Source organism: Panthera uncia, chromosome B4 (genome assembly GCF_023721935.1).
Source record: "Panthera uncia isolate 11264 chromosome B4, Puncia_PCG_1.0, whole genome shotgun sequence".
NCBI lineage: Eukaryota > Metazoa > Chordata > Mammalia > Carnivora > Felidae > Panthera > Panthera uncia.
In genome coordinates, this window is record NC_064809.1 from 22,385,569 (window position 1) to 22,403,691 (window position 18,123).

General features: G+C 38.4%; 1 protein-coding gene and 1 pseudogene across 1 annotated transcript in view; both read right to left on the reverse strand.

Moving 5' to 3' along the window:
- ARHGAP21 (Rho GTPase activating protein 21) overlaps positions 1-18,123 on the reverse strand; it is a 137,419-nt gene that overhangs the window by 110,155 nt on the left and 9,141 nt on the right.
- LOC125920530 (uncharacterized) lies at positions 10,975-11,074 on the reverse strand (annotated as a pseudogene).

The window sequence follows — 18,123 nt, forward strand, 5'->3', positions numbered from 1 at the left end:
TTACTCTTTAAAATATTTTTCTTAAGTTTATTCATTTATTTTGAGAAAGAGAGAGAGTGTACACATGCATGGGAGGGGCAGAGAGAGAGGCAGAGAGAGAGGAAGAGAGAGAATCCCAAGCAGACTCCGTACCATCAGCACAGAGTGTGGTGTGGGGCTCGAATTCACAAACCAGGATATCATGACCTGAGCCGAAATCAAGAGTCAGACGCTCTAACGGACTGAGCCACCCAGGCGCCCCTCAACTCTCTTCACTCTTATGGAACCCGAAGCCTAGCCCCCAAATCACGGAGTTTGTAACCTCCATCAAATACTTTAAGGGGTGGCATAAAGTCCCAGGAGACGTGGTCACATGCCATTCTCACTTTACGCTAAATTCTGCAAACTCTTCTCAGTGACGCCAACAACCAAGTGGCCTATCATTGGATCTAAACCACAGGGAAAATAAACTCAAATAAAATCAACTGCTGCCCTGAAGCAGTTGCAACAGCAAGCCTACAGAACCCCGGGCCACAGCAGGTCCAAAAGCACTTTCTATTGCCAGCTCACTGGATCAACTCATCCTTGGATTCTGTCGCAAGTCAAATATTCTTTTGGGATTAGCCAAAGTCCTGACAAGGTCCTAGACCTCAAACTGGGAAGTTTTCTGATGACGAGACTAACTAATAAGTCCAGTAAGAGCTGTGAACCAGTTACTAACCACTCAGTTTGGTTTGGGCTTTTTAAGTTTCAGCTTTGGTAGGTTCCTGATATTATGAATTTTACATGCTAAGATAATTGAAGTATCTATCTTCTTTTATTCTCTAAGTAGCCATTCAAAATCCATATTTTTACGGTAATGTAAATCCATTAGGAGAGAACTAGAAAGTGCACTGAGAGATCAATCTTACACTGGAAGATATATAGACTACATGACCTTTTCCATCTCTAATTTCTGATACGTTAGTCTATTGTGCCCAACCTGAACTATGAAAAAATCTTTTCACCATTCCAGGACAGAGAGAATGGGACATAAAGGAAAGTACTGGAGATCCACAAGTCCCACTTAGAACTAAATTCATGTCTCATAAACTTCTGTTCATGCTGTGTTTATGGGAGAACTGAGAAATGATGCTGTATTTGGAGGGGTGGGGGATGGACATTTCATTTATCATTCACTGCTTTCAATATTTTAAATTTAGCTTTTCTTCTAAATTTCAAACAATACTACAGAACAGTTTTAAATAAGGAAGACGAACACTCACAAAGAGATTAATAACCCTGTAAGGTAAGTAATTCATAGTTTTTAAAGATTCACCAATAACTAGAACAAAGCTACCATCCAGTATCTTTCCATTTTGTGAGAGACGCTATTATGCTAAATACGTGCAGAGCTATTTGCGACTTACGAAAGCAGTCTGCACCTGATAATAACAATGTTGACTGAGGCTGAAAGGAGAAATAGAGAGTTTTTGCTTCTTAGGGAAGAAAACTCGAACGTATATGGCAACTCTCATAAAAAACATACTCAGCAAAGTTTCTCTGTTGCACAATAATTATTTCCTAAAAGCCTGTTCAGGAACAAACTAAGTCCAAAAAGGAACTTCCATTTAACCCCACAGTAAAAGAAATCAACCATATTTCATGAAAAATGAAAAACTAGCCAAAAAGCAACTCATTCCAAAATCCTGCCTACCTAACTATAAACACAATGGGAAATGTCTCCAAAAATATACAACATTTACTTTGTTTTATGATTCTATTGCTTTAATTTTTTCCTGGTTTTATTTTTAAGTAATTCATTCCAACTTCCCCTCCCCCACCACAGAAAGCTCTACAAAGTCTCATCTGTGCAACTGAAGAGTCCATGTAATTCTCTTAGAGAAATTCGCATCATTAGAGTTGAGATGTGCCCTGTTAAATTAGTATTTCAACACAAAGTCACGTCTAAAAGACTACTTTTTCACTGTTACACGAAGATACTGATTTTATAACCAGCATTTTCACTGATTTTTTTTTTTTTTGCTTTATACGTTATAGCAGTTTTGAATTAAAAAGCAAATATGTACATATATATATCAAACAAACCTGACCACTCCACGCACAATACAGATTGCACAATAAGCTCCAATTGTGGTTGATCATACAGTCGAAAATCCTGAACTGGGCCATGACGGCTCACGGCACAGTCTGCGTGTATGTCTTCTCTGACTCAGCTCCCGTCAGCACCGGAGCGCTGTTACCAGAGCTCTGCAGTGATGTGAGCCGCAAACACGCTCTCCCCCTCCCTTTCCTGTCCAAGCAGCAATAACTAACCGGCAGAACTATATCATCTTCCCAAACACTGGTACGTGTAAATTACAAGAGCATGAAGGAAAGACTTCTCACACAAGCCTCATTCTGACTTTATTATCATCTGATCTTTAAAAAGGTGATTGCTTTTTCCTTCTTTCCGGAAGTCATAGGCTAGCATTTATAGAGTCCATGAAAACACAATTTGGGAAGCTGGTACAATAAATCCATCGTGCTGACGACATCCCACAACAAACCAGCTCCCCATTCGATGCTGTGGCAGCATCAGTGACCACGCTGTGTTCAATCCAAAGGCATCTCTGAATCCTGTCTTCATCTCTCAGTACATCTCGCCCTGCTAACAACTCCTTAAAGATCTCTCATCCCGGGTACCCTGCCATGGTTCTCTTGGTTCTCTTCCTACTTCTCTGACCATTCCTTCTGGAAAGGGAGCCTAGACTGCAGTAAGACAGACTTCACCTCCTCAACTGCTATCTACCAGATGTAGGACCAGGAGCTAATGGCATAACCTTTGAGCTTCAGCTCATCCATTTATAAAACGGAGATACTAACACCTGCCCTCATGGGGGTTCTAGTATGAAATAAAATGACATATGTAACATGCTTAAAACAGTGTTTAACAGACCCCTAATAAGTAATGGTTATTAATATTCTTAAGATGGGCTTCCTTCCTGTCCACATTAGAATTCTACCTCTCATCTCTTATGCTGTCCCTCCATGATGTCATCCTCCAGACCCATGATTTTGTAAGTATGAATTACCTGCAAACCTCTCTTTGGCCCCACCCTTTCTCCCAAGCCCCCATCTCACGTCTAAACTCTTGTCAAGTGCGTATACCTCGATGCCTTATACTAAAGTGCGTATACCTCGATGCCTTATACTACATGTCCCAAACTGGACTCATTATCTCCCCATCACAACCCACACCAGCTCTGTGTCCCTCATCTGCAGTATGGTGGCACAATCCATCCCCTTGGTCACCGAAACAGAAACCAGCCATCCTAGACTCCCTCTCCCTTACCTCTCACATCTGTCACCAAATCCTGTCTTTTCAACTAAAACGTGTGAATCGGCCCCTTTGCTATTCCTACTATCACTGCCTAAATTCAGACCCCATCGGCTTTCTCCCGGCTTACCACGAGGGCCTCTAGCTGGTCTCCCAAACACCCTGGCCCACTCCTTTCTGGAATCCCACCTCCAGAGGACTACCAAAAACAATCTCTGAAACTACACACTAATCGTATGACTACCCCACCTAAATCCCTTCCTGGTTCCTTTCTGCCTGTGGCAGTGTTTCCTAAAAACTGTTCCTACTTCTTCCATAGGACGCAGAATACGAATTAGTTAAGTGAAAAAAGGTTTTCAGGGCAAAATAAGCTTGCCAAAAGCCAGGTTAAACAGATAAACAAAGTTGCAAGACTGCTAAGAGTCTAAGTAGGATGAGATTCAAAGGCTCCTGGAAAGCTTGTTTTTAACTAGTTCTTCTTGAAATCGTTAGCTGATTTTTCTTCCTCTATCTTTTCCTTAATTGGTGGTGTTCCCTAAGGTTCTGACCTTGGCTCTTTTCTCTCATCTCTCTCAATGAGCTCATCTATTTCCCAAACTATAATTATAGTACACACTGGCTTAATTGACCTCTGCCTAAATGACTTACCAGACAAACCAAAATCCTCAATTCCTGCTGTATGAACCCTGGCTGGGCCCATGGCAACTCAACTCTTATGTTTGGGAAGACAGTCTCTAGCCACTTCATTTCCGCTCCCACCAAATGAGATGCACGCTCAACACAATCAGTTTGTTTTTGCACACCTCTTTATGTCGGTTTTATTTGTATTACTGTGGTTATGTACCTTAGATGATATACAAACTGATGAAACAGGAGTAAAAATGAGAGTTGCTATTTCTATGAAAACCCGAATGCTTTGAAAAGATTCAATAAAGGCTGCTGCTCGCCTCTAGATTTTTTTCCTTCCTTGGTCTTGTACTCTTTTCTCCAGTAAGATACTAGAAATTCTCTCTAGCTGTAGCCACTAGGCATATTCAAAGACTAAGGCTGTTCCCTCTGCCAGAAGATTCTTCTCTCTACCTAGCTAACTCCTACCGGACTAAAAACAATCTTCCCAGGAAGACATTCCCTGATCCCTACACTAGGTGAGGTCTGTCTGTTCTGTGTTTTCACAGCTACCCACTCTTCTCCTAAGATAATATTCATTGCATTCTATTAAAATTATGTGTTCAATTGTTTGTACTTCTCATTATCCATGTATATCCATGAAGGCACAGACCAGACCATGTCTGGATTTTTTCACTGGTGTTTCCTCATGTCTGGCACTTAGAAGGTACTCAATTAATATTTTTTGAATGTGTTAATAAATGTTGAAGGATGGTTCTAAGTATAATAGAAATCTCTGGCACTAGAAGCATCAAATGTGAATCATTTTAAGATAGATTAACTTTTAGGGGCACCTGGGTGGCTCAGTCAGTTAAGCACCTGACTCTTGGTTTCGGCTCAGGCCCATGATCCCACGGTTCCATGGGTTCGAGCCTCACATGGGGCTCCACACTGACGGTGCACAGCCTGCTTGGAATTCTCTCTCTCCCCTTCTTTCTGCCCCTCCCCAGCACAGGCTCACTCTCTCAAAATAAATAAATAAACTTAAAACAAAACAAAAAGATTAACTTTTATCCTAGGAACCAAAGGGTCATTATCACCAATTGTGAGCCAAACACAAAATGCTTCCTTCCTGAATGATCTCATTAAGCTGTTGAAACAGACAGGATTCTAGCAAAATCCCCAAATACCTATACTATTCTATCCCCATATTGAGATTCTGAAAAATTCTGGGAGAGGGGAAGGAAAAGTTACAGGCATCTGATGTCCAAAAGTTCCCAGGTGAGTGATAGATCTTATTAGTTAAGAGCTACTGCACAGAAGCACATACCAAAAATAAGTAATAATACATAAATAAAGACTCAGAGACTCAAGGTCCAACTATAATCAAGCTTTTATCAATCATTCCTAAACACAGTGTATACTTCAATTGTAATATTGTAGCAATACTAATTTTCTGGTTTTGACAACTGTCCTATGGTTACTTCAGATGTACATGAAAGAAATTTGGGTGAAGACTCTACCACAACTCTACACTATCATGCAACTTCTCTGTGAGTCTAAAGTTATTTCAAAATAAAAAAAGCTAATATGAAAAGGATCATAAACAACTGAAACCCAGGGGCAAGGAACACTCCCAAGATCCAGACGTGATCTCAAAATACCATTCACCACTAAAAGAAAGCAGGACTTCTTAGAGAAATGGCTGGTTCTAAGGTCCTGGGCAGGAAATGTACATAAAAGATGAGCTAGAAAACCACACGGGCCCATGTCTCATGGACTCAGTTGAAAACTTGAAGAGGCTACCACTGGTCAAAAATGGGATAACTGGAGCCAGTATAAAAATTGAAACGTAGGAGCTATGTTTGCATTTGTCAGCTAATAATACGAGATAGGCAGATAAATACAGAAATACATACATATAGGTCACCTTTGAAAGCTGACCAGGGAACTGATCATTTCTGTAAGTAAAGGGAAAGAATTAAGCAAAAAAAATCATAAAGTCATATGATCACTACTTTTTTTTACAACATATTGGTTCATACTTCTAAAAAATTAGTTAATCTATAATCCCATATTGACACTTCTGAAATTCAAACAACCCTGATAGTCAAAACATATTTTGTAACTCACCGAATGGCAAAATCTGCCCTTCCATGACCTGACACAAAGCTCTTTCTAAGCTTTTATTTATTCCCTATAGGATAAATATTCGTACATTGTCAGCAGAAATTACTGATAGCGGGGTGCTGTCCCAGAACCTGCATCATCTTAAATTTCTAAAATCTGAAGACTTCTGGATTCTGAAAAACACAACGACTTTGGATTACAGATCTGTACAAATAACACTGGAATTGAGGGTAACCAGGCAGCAGGAGTCCAAAAGAAAAAAAAAAAAAAAGAAGCGGGGGGAGAAGACCACAGAAAGCAAGACCATCCACCCTGAACTGGGAACATCAGCTTCACCTAGGGTCACTGAGGTCAGAGAAAGCTTTACAAGCAGATAAACCCTGAGCCAAATTTTGAAGGAAGTGTGGGAATTAACATAAACGACAAGCCATGAGAAAGGCATTTCAGGCAAAATGAACAAGATCAGACATGAAAACACTTCAGACTTCCCATATATTCAAGGGACAACGGATCGGCCATTTGGCTTGAGTAAATGCCCCATCTGGCTCTTGGTGGACAGTAAGAAGACACGTGGAAGAAGGAGATGTGCTTTAAGTCCTGCCATGGTGATTCAGCGTTAAATGAACTTCAAGTTTTCCTCAAAAACACACTTTTTATATCTGATACATGGTGACTGTCAGGGTTAAATGAGGTACATAATAAATGTTAAGGTACTTAATAAGGGTTCAGTGTTCACTCTTAAAACCCTAAAAAAATATCTAAAATCTACTTTATCTCCCTGTATGTTTCCAGGAAACAGGCATTACAGCCTAGCACTTACAAAAAGTATATTAAGATTAAATAGGCTGGGGCGCCTGGGTGACTCAGTCGGTTGAGTGTCCGACTTCAGCTCAGGTCATGATCTCGCCATCTGTGAGTTCGAGCCCCACGTCAGGCTCTGTGCTGACAGCTCGGAGCCTGGAGCCTGCTTCGGATTCTGTGTCTCCCTCTCTCTCTCCCCCTCCCCCACTCATGCTTTCTCTCTCTCTCTGTCAAAAATAAACATTAAAAAAATTTTTTTTAATAAAAAATTAAAAAAGATTAAATAAAAGGCTAGTCAATGCCCATAGTATAAACACATAAAGGGCAATAGGAATAAAAAATATTGAAAGACTGTGACACTCAAAACTGGAGACAAATAAATAAATATTGCATGCTAGAAGTCAAAGCGCTAATTAACTTTTTTCTGATTTATGTATTTTTAGGCAAAAACAAGTATAAACTATACAGCTCTTGGGGCACCTGGGTGGCTCAGTCAGTTAAGCATCTAACTCTTGGTTTAGGCTCAGGTCATGATCTCACAGTTCCCTGAGTTCAAGCCCCTCATGGGGCGCCACGTGGACAGCACAGAGCCTGCTTGGGATTCTCCCTCTCCCTCTCCCTCTCTCTCTGCCCCTTCCTGCTTATGTTTGCATGCTCACTCTCTCTCAAAATAAATACATAAACTTTAAAAAATAAACTGTCACAGCTCTTTAACAGCCATATCACCTTTTGCAAAGGCTTAACTACTCTTTTACTTCCAGCTATTGGAGATCTATTCTGATGGTTGTATTTTTGCTCTCTTCCAAATAGAGGTTTGAGACCATCCTGGCCAACAAAATCTTCTAGAAATATACACAGTTAATCTAACAGAAACAAATTCACTTTTTCCTGACCTTGCCTGTTCATATTATCTGCAGAAAAGCAAAACCATCACCATAAAACCTCCAGGAGCTTACAGGTTATAAAACAGTAGAGGAAGGAGATTAGCAGAAACAACGATTAAATAAATAAAGATGTCTATAGAACCAGAACACATTAAAATATTTCAAATAAGAACTGTTATCTGATTTAACTCTTTAAAGAGGAAAGCTTAAAAAATACTATCACCAACATTACTCTTTCTTGGGGGTCCAGTGGCCAATTTGCTTGTGAGAATCAACAGATTATACAGGTTGACTTTGTAAACAGCTACTCACAGCTACCTAGACCCTAGCTTTTAAAAAAAAATCAGATACAAAAACACTAATCCAAAAGGATACACGCACCCCTATGCTTATAGCAGCATTATTTACAATAGCTAAATTATGGAAGCTGCCCAAGAGTTCATCAATAGATGAATGGATAAAGAAAATGTGGTACACACACACACACGCACACACACACACACACACAGTGGACTATTATTCAGCCATAAACAAGAATGAAATCTTGCCGTTTGCAACATGAATACAGCTGGAGAGTATAATGCTAAGCAAAATAAGTCAGTCAGAGAAAGACAAATACCCTATGATTTCACTCAGATGTGGAATTTAAGAAACAAAACAAACACGCAGAGGGGGAACCAAAGAGGAAAACCAAGAAACAGACTCTTAACTGTAGGGAACAAACTGATGGTTACCAGAGGGGAGGTGGGTGGGGGGATGGGTGAAATAGATGATGGGGATTAAAGAGTGCACTTATGTCGAGTACTGAGTAATGTCAAAAGAAGAAGAACAACAACAACAGCAACAAAGCTGGAAGACTCACACAACCCAATTTCAAAACTTATTATAAAACTACAACAGTGGTACTGGTACACTGTAGTATAGGCTAGACATATAGACCAATGGAATAGAGAGAGCCCAGACATAAATCCGCACATATACGGGCAATTCGTTTGCAATATAGGTGCCAGAACCATTCAATAGGGAAAGGATAGTTTTTCAAACAAACAGTGCTGGGAAAACTGGATATCCACAAGAATGAAGTCGTACCTTTACCTTATACCATATAGAAAAACTGGCCTAAAGTGGATCAAAAATCTAAATTTAAGAGCTAAAACTATAAAGGTCTTACAAGATAACATGGAAATTCTCCATGACCTTGGATTTGACAACAGTTTCTTCATTATGATGCCAAAAGCATAGGTGACAAAAGGGAAACATAAATTAGGCTTCATAAAAATTAAAAATCGGATACATTAAATGACACCGTATGGAAAGTAAAAAAGAAAACACACAAAACAGGAGAAAATATTTGTAAATCATATACCTGATAATGGATTAATATCCAGAATATAAAGAATTCCTACAAGTTAACGACAAAAACCACACCCAATTTAAAAATGGGCCAAGACCTAGAACAGACATTTTTCAAAGATGATAAACAGCCAAGAAGCACATGAAAAGATGCTCATCAGTAGTCATTATGGACATGCAAATCAAAACCACAATGAGATTTCGCTTCATCCATATGCTGGTTGGCTACGATTTTTAAAAAAGTAGTATTTTAAATATCAGATAACAAGTACTGGTGAGGATGTGGAGAGACTGCAAGGCTCATACACTGCTGGTAGGAATGTAAAATGGTCAGCCACTGTGGAAAACAGTTCAACAGTTCCCCAAAATGTTAAGCACAGGATTACTATATGACCCAGCAATTCCATGTCTGAGTATATCATCAAAAGAATTAAAAACAGGGGTTCAAACAGAAACTTGTACACCAATATTTACAGCAGCATTATTACTATAGTCAAGGCGAAAACAGCCCAAATGTACATATCAACAGAGGAATGGAGAAGAAAATACACTATGCACATACAGAAGAATATCATTCAGCCATAAAAAGGAATGAAGTTCTGATGCGTTCTACAACATAGGTGAACCTTAAAAACTTTATGCTAAGTGAAATAGTCCAGGCACAACAGGACAAATAATGTATGATTCCATTTATATGAGCTATCTAGGACAGGAAAATTCATATTACACATAGAATAGAGTAGGCGCCCCTCCTCGGTGACTCAGTCGGTTAACTGTCTGACTCTTGATATCAGCTCAGGTCATGATCTCACGGTTCATGGGCTCGAGCCCTGTGTTGGGCTCTGCGCTGATAGCGCGGAGCCTGCTTGCAATCCTCTCTCTCTCCCTCTCTCTCTGCCCCTCCCCTGCTTGTGCTCTCTGTCTCACAATAAATAAATAAACTTAAAAAAAAATAGAGGCTACTAGGGGTTAGGGGAATGGGGAGTTACAGCTCAATGGGTACAAAGTTTCTGTGCAGGATTATGAAAATGTTCTAGAAACAGTGATCATTACACAACACAGTGAATTGTATTTAATGCACTTAACTGTACATGTAAAAATGGTACACATTTCATGTGTGTTTCACCACAATAAAAAAAGTTAATCAAAAACTTCTGAACCAAGAAGAAAATATGAACTCTAATTACTGATCATAACTAAGGGAAACATTACAACATAGGCTCTTACCTACATAAGAATCTAGTACTACAGTAATTAAGTACAAAATTGTCATAAGCGAACAAATCAACGACCTTTTTTTTTTTTTTTTTTTTTTTTACAAACTGAATTCAGAGAAGTTTACTTATTTATGTTGGCTTCCAAAACAAATTAAAGGCTGAGATAAAATTAAATTGCCTAATAGTTGTATGCCAGTCTCCTTAAACCCAAGACATATCAACATTTTGCAACTTAAAATCTACAGAACATGTAGTTTTTCAATAATTTTTCATATTCAACTATCTTTAAGTTTTCAATGTTAGCTACAACTAAGAAAAAAATAAAAATTAAAAAATTTTCTCTATCAAAAAACAAAACTTAAGAATTTTTCCGAACTACCTAGGAGGATAAGAGAAGTCCAATGATATGATGTAATGATATGATGTTAGGGCTATAAATTAAAGGTTTAAGAGGTCAACTTTCTGAAAGGTACAGCAACTCTCTCTCCCTGACCATTCTCAAAAAAAAAAAAAAAAAAAAGCTTTGGAATTAGATCTTAGAAATCACAGAAGCTAAAAGTATTTTGATTTCCTTCTTTTTAAAACATATAGTTGGAGGATTTGAGAGTGAGGAAAGACAACTTCTCATTAACTTCTCATTAACTTCTCATTATATTTAATTTTTTTCCTTGTTTTGCATTTTTTAAAAAATATGGACTACTTCACCAATGTGTGTGTCATCTTTCTGCAGGTGACATCCTAATCTCCATATTGTTCTGGTTTTAGAACAATGTGTGCAGCTCACATGAGCAGTGTCTTGCTCACTTAAGCAGTGTCTTAATTGCATTTTTCATATATTTTCATTGAGGCATAAATATTTACACATTTAAACATTTCCAATGTTTAACTCTTATAAAACATAGCTCTTAAGTGTATATGGCACGTTACAAACACATGCATCTAAGTAATTCCCCCCAACCTCAAGAGACAGAACATTTCCATCACCCCCAGGAAGTTTGCCGTGTGTCCCAGTCATTCTGGAAATCATCCCCTTTACCCACAGAGGCAATGTGCATCCATCGTGCTATTCATTATATTGATATTCATCCATATTGCTGCATGCACACACAGCCTGCTGCTTTTTATTGCCAGAAAGTATTCCACACTAGGAATACATGAAAATCTATTTATTTTCCTATTAATAGACATTGAGTTGTTCCTAGTTTGAAGCTATCTTGAGTAAAGCGGTTATGAACATTCCTGAACAAGCCTTTTGTGTGAACGTGTGTTTTATTTCCCTTGGGGGTAATTACGTAGGAATGAAAATGCTAGATCATAAAGTAGGTATATGTTGAACTTGATAAGAAAATGACAAAGGTTTTTAAAAATATGGTGGCATTTTACACTCTGATCAGCAGTGTAGCAGAGGTCACTGTGCTCTACATCCTAACTAAAATCTGGTGTTGTCAAACTGCTTTCCTTTTACATAAATTCTGATGAAGTTTAATTTATATACAAGAAAGTGCACCCTTATAAAATGCACAGTTCAGTGAATTCTGACCACTATAGATACCCATATAACCACAACCAGCATACAATCAAGAACATTTTCATCACCCCAACTCCCTTCATGCTCCTTTGCAATCAAAGCCCTCCCAGCTCCAGGCAACCCGTGATCTGCGCTCTGTCACTAAGGCTTAGTTTACTCAGTTCTAGAATTTTACGTAAGTAGAATCAGACGTTATGCACTCTTCCAAGTCTGGCTTCTTTTTTCTCAACATTTTGAGATTCATTTGTGTTGTTGAGTATATCAATACTTCTTTTTAAATTTCTGAGCAGCATTCCATTATGTGGATATACCATTATTTATTGATGGATTTGGGGTTGCTTCAAATTTGGGAATACTATGAATAAAACTGTTATGAAATTAATGTACAAGTCTTTTTGAGGACATTGGTTTTCACTTCCCTTGGTAAGTACCTAGGAGTGGGCCACATGACAAATGTGTGCCGAAATATTTTCCTAAATGGCTGTGTCATTTTACATCCCTCTCAGCAATGTTTAAGAGTTTGGCTGCCCCACCTACCCAACAACCCTTGGTACTTTTATTCTTCTTATGTGTAGCTTTCTAATAAGAGTACAGTGGTAGCTCATTGTAGTTTTAATTTGCATTTTTTCCCCTAATGGTTGATACCACTGAACATCTTTTCATGTGCTGAAATACAGTTCCTGTATCTTCTATAAAAGTAGTTCAACTTTTCCCCATTTTAAAAATTGGGTTGTCTGGAAGCAGGTCTTTGATCAGATATATGTTTTACAAATATATTTTCTCCCCACCTGTGGTTTTGCTTTTCATTCTCTTAACGGTGCTTTACAGAGCAAAAGGTTTTAATTTTGATGAAATCCAATTTATCATTTTGTTTTCTTTTCTGGTTAGTGCTTCTTGTGTCCTGTCTCAGAACTCTTTGTCTAACCCCCAAAGTCATACATATTTTGTTCTTTGCTAGAAGTTTTATTGTCTTAGCTTTTACATGTATGTCAGTGATCTATTTAGGGTTGATTTTTCTGTGGGATGTAAGGTAAAGGTTCATGTTTGTCCATATGGATATCTACTTGTTCCAGCACCACCTGAATAACCTCACTGAATTCAAATGATCAAATACACACACAAGGGTCTCCCAACTCTCCACTGCCTTCCACTGCTATACAGATCTAGCATTATGCCAATTCTATACTGTCTCTATTTTTGTAGCTTTCAACATTATAAAACAGTATTAGAAATAAGTAATATAAAACTACTCTTTTTCAAAACAGTTTTGGCTACTCTGTGTCCTTGGCATTTTCAAATAAATTTTAGAATTAACTTGTTTATTTATAAAAAAATTTTTTGTTAAGCCTTGCTAGAACTTTAACTGGGATTGAACTGGATTTATTTGGCAATTTGTGGCTAAGTCATATCTTAATATTGAGTCTTCCAATCCATAACATAGGGTATCTCTCCATATTTAGGTTGTCTTTAAGATATTAAAATAAGGCTATGTTTTTATTTCATTTTCCAATTGTTCAATGTATAGAAATACACTGATTTCTGCACAGTAGCGTTGTATCCTTGTGTCTTGTGACTTTGCAAAATCCACTTACTAGTTCTAGAAAGTATTTTTGGTAGATTCCTTACAAAGTTCTATGTGCACAATCATGTTGTCTGCAAATAAAGAGTTTTACTTCTTCCTTCCCTTTTTCCTTCCTTCATTTCCTTTTCATTATTTGTTACACTAAGTAGGGACTCCGGTACGTTGCTGAATAGATGTACTGAGGGCAGACATCCTCACCCTCTTCCTAACCTTGCTAGCAAAGTATTCAAGATTTCTCCACGTATGATAGCTGGAGCTTTTTTCATAAAATTCCCTTATCAAATTGGGTAAATTTCCTTATATTCCAGTTTTCTGAGAGATTTTATGAGGAATGAGTGTTAAATTTTGTCAAATGCTTTTTCTGCATCTACTGAGATGATGACCATATGAGTTTTCTCCTTAATTGTATTATGTTAAATTGTTAAATTTGTTCATTATTAATATGTTAAAATGACAAGCTTTCATTTCTGGGATAACTCCCACTTAATCATGACATTATTATCCTTTGCATATACTGACAGATTTGACTTGCTAACATTTCGTTAAGAATTCTATCTACAGCCATAATGGTTCTTGGTCTGAACGTTCCTTTTAACGTTTTTGTCTAGTTATTACCAGGCTGATGCTGGGTCTCATAAAAAGGAGAGGGTGAGTGTTCTTCCACCTCGTGTTTTGAGTTTGTATAGTATTGGTAGGATTTCTTTCTTAAACATGTGATAGACTCTGTCGGTGCAGCCATCAGGATCTGCAGTCTTCTTTGTGGGGAGGTTTTTCATTACAAATTCTATTTCTTTAACATTTATGACGCTAGTTAGATTTTTTTTATTTCTCCTGTGCCAGTTTTGGTAATTTGTATCTCCCAAGGTGTGATACTATGATTTATAATAAGAAATACATATTTGGTCTTCATCCCCATTCCTGGCACAGAGTTCCTAAAACCCTTGGAATTTCCTAAGTGGGGAGAGCAACAATGGTGTCTTTTGTTGTGTTAATGAGGTGACTTTTGGACTGCACCTAAGAATAGGGGCTGGTTGCCAAGAGAACCAACCCTGTGATTAGACTTGGAAGTTTCAGTCCCAACCCTCTGACCTCAGGGAAAGAGAGAGGGCTGGAGTTCGAATCATTCCCCAATGGCGAATCATTTAATCAATTATGCATATGTAATGGAGCCTCACTATAAACCCAAAAGGATGGGGTTCAAAAGCTTCCAGGTTGGTGAGCACGTGAGGATTTGGGGAGAGTGGTGCACCTAGAGAGGACATGGAAGCTCTATACCCACGCCCTTGCCCCACACCTTGCCCTAGGCATCTCCCCCATCTGCCTGTGCCTGAATTGTATTCTTTTAAAATAAACCAGTGATCTAGTCAGTAATATGGTTTTCTGAGTTCTGTGAGTCACTCTACCAAACTAATCGAACCCAAGGAGGGGGTTGTAGGAACCTCTGATCTACAGCCATCTACAGCTGGTGGGTTAGGCAACAACCTGGCAGCTGAAGGGAGGGGGCCATCTTCCAGGAATGAGCCCTTAATCTGTGAGATCTGATGATCTGATGCTAGGATGTTATCTCCAGGTACACAGTGTCAGAACTGAGTAGAACTGTAGGACACCTAGTTGGTGTTGGAGAATTGCCTGGGGTGGGAACCCACACCCCCCACAAACGCAAACAAATCTGAACGGGTACCAGAATTCTTACACAGAATTTGCCCATTTCATCTAAACTGTCAAATTCACAGACATAAAGTTGTCCATAATATCCCCTTTTCATCTTTTTAAATGTCTGCAGGCTCTGAATGATGTCCCCTCTTTTATTCCTGATATCAGTATCTTCTGTTTTCCCTCTTAATCACACAAACTGATTTCTAAAGTTTGAAATCCTTTCCAGAGACTGACATAAAGTTGCTATCTGGTCCGCTGTCAATTCAAAGCCAACTAGAAAAGACATACTGTCAAAAATCTGCTAAACATTTCACCATAGCTTGGCAAAATCCAGTAGTATTCACTCTCTAAGCCATATGTTTTTGGTATCCTTATGCATCCTAAAGACATACGAAAATTTCAGAGCCTTAAGTATCGGCCTTTTTTCCTAGAGATCCCGCTTGATCCAAACATAGTGTTTCAGCAACTAGTTCAAGGTAAGAGTTAGATAAAAGATTATGATGATCAAATTAAAGGCAGCCGAGAGTGGTGACAGAAGCTAAGGAGTAAACAGGGAAAGACGATTCCTCTTCCAAGTTCCTCTAAACTGAAGAGAATTTGCATTATCTCTTATCTAGAGCAGATGCAGTTCTAGTAACCATGAACTATGAATATGAAATGAGGTTTTGTCAATATCTTCAGCGAGGGATTCTATTTGATTCATACCACCCCAAGGGAGATTCCAATGACACCTAGTCTCTCCCACTAAGTCTATAGTGTATAGTGTAACCCTTGTCAAAGGGTACAAGGTTTCAGTTATGCAAGGTTCTGGAGTTCTACTATACAGCACAGTGCTTATAACTAACAATACTGCACTGGACACTTAAAATTTGCTAAGAGGATGGATTTTTTTTTTCTTTTTTGAGAGAGAGAGAGAGAGAGAGAGAGAGAGAGACAGAGTGTAACCAGGGGAAGGGCAGAGAGAGGGGGAGACACAGAATCCGAAGCAGCCTCCAGGCTCTGAGCTGTCAGCACAGAGCCCGATGCGGGGCTCGAACTCACAAACTGTGAGATCAATGACCTGAGCCGAAGTTGGACACTTAACCCAGGCGCCCCAGTAGATCTTAATTTAACGGGTTTTACCACAAAAATAACAATAATAATAATAGTACAAATAGCAGTAGCAATAATACAGGGGCAAGAGGAAACTTTGGGAGGTGATGATTGTGTTTATAGCCTTAATGGAGGAAATGATTTCATGGTATATACTTATCCCCAAACTCACTGAGCTGTACACATTAAGTATGTACAGCTTTTTACATGTCAATCATACTTCAATAAAGGGATTAAAAACACCAAGGCATTGGGGTACCTAGGTGGCTCAGTTGGTTAAGTGTCCAACTTGATTTCAGCTCAGGTCATGATCTCATGGTTTGTGGGTTTGAGCCCAGCATCGAGCTCCATGCATGCTGGCAGTGCAGAGCCTGCTTGGGATTCTCTACCTCCTGCTCTCCCTGCCCCTTCCCTGCTTGTGCTCTCTCTCTCTCAAAATATAAATAAATAAACTTAAAAAAAAATTTTAAGGCCAAGGTATCTAAAATATTCAGAACCCTAAAATATTTGGGCATCTAACAACTACTGTAACAGCAGGACCTTTGAAGAAGCAAGCCCTGGACCTCCGTTTAAACAGCTTTGCATCAAAGGCAACTAGTGAAGTTTGGATTTCCTATTAACTCTCAGAAACAGTCTTTACCTAGGAAAAGAAAGCAAAGGAAGTCCATTCACCACTGCTATTCCTTCTTCTATTGATGTATTCATACCTGCTTTTTAGTATTTCTTGGCAAACAGAGATTCAACCATGGGGTCTAAGATAAACATCACTTCCTAGAAGAAAAGAAATACATCGCATATTTGCCATGACATTCAAGGACATCAGTTTTCTCAAAGGCTTCTCTTAATCCTGTGAATTCAAATCATTCTCCTTTGAGATGCCTATCAACCTCCGTTATGCCTTCTCCATTTGTCTACTGGTCTCACTCTGTCAGATCATCCCGGTCGGTGGCTTTGCTCCTTCTCCAACATTACTTTCAATGACTTCAAGAAATCCTGCTTCTTTTGCAGAATTAGCAATTGGACTCTATAATTAGCTTACATTGTATTTGCATTGTGATAACACAATGTGGATAACTAGTGCATCTCATAGTCCATGAGATTGAAAGACAAAACGGACTCAATGGACAGACAGAACAGGGGCTAGTGTTAAAAGAGGAAGGGTATATAGAGGGAATCATTCTGTTAATAATTATTACTTATGTTAGAATGCTTTCTGAAACCCTTCAGGATGTATACTCAGATAAAGAGTACCATATATACACATGAATGATATATATGAAAGAGCACATATATAGAGATATAATGTGTATATATACGTTTTCTGCCGTTGTAACTTTTCCTAGTCTTGACACAGAGTTAATATGAACAAATGATTATACGATGCACAAAAGAAATTATTCTACCAGTTACTTGCTCAAATATACCCTTCTGTCAATGACATGAAACAAATTACTTTTATAATACAGCTAAAAGGTAACAATAGCTTCAATATGACCAGAGTCAGAATTCCATCAGTTTTAAAATGGTAACTTCTGATTAAAATATAACATACAAAAAAGTGGGACTATCTCACTGTTGAATTTTAAAGTGCTCTTTTGACTTAAAGTTTATTTTATATGAAACGAATATTACTTTGGTATACCAATGACCTGTAGAAATATATATGATTACAAATAGAAGAAAATAATTGTAATGTTAATCCTGAAGTGCTCACTGGCTTAGTCATTTAAATTCTGTCTCCATATTTCTGCCTGTTTTCTTTATACTGATTTCAATTTGGTCAGAAAAATTCCAAAATCAGGGTACCATAAGAATTCAGACTTTGGAAGGAGCTATGAATGTCATTTAGGCCTGTTGTTCTCAAACTTGGAAGGTCACCAGGGAATCTTTTTTAAAGTTAAGGCTTTTCAGTCTCACTTCCAGGGATTCTAATTCATTAGCTTAATGGTGGGAACAAAAATCTGTAGTTTTATAAG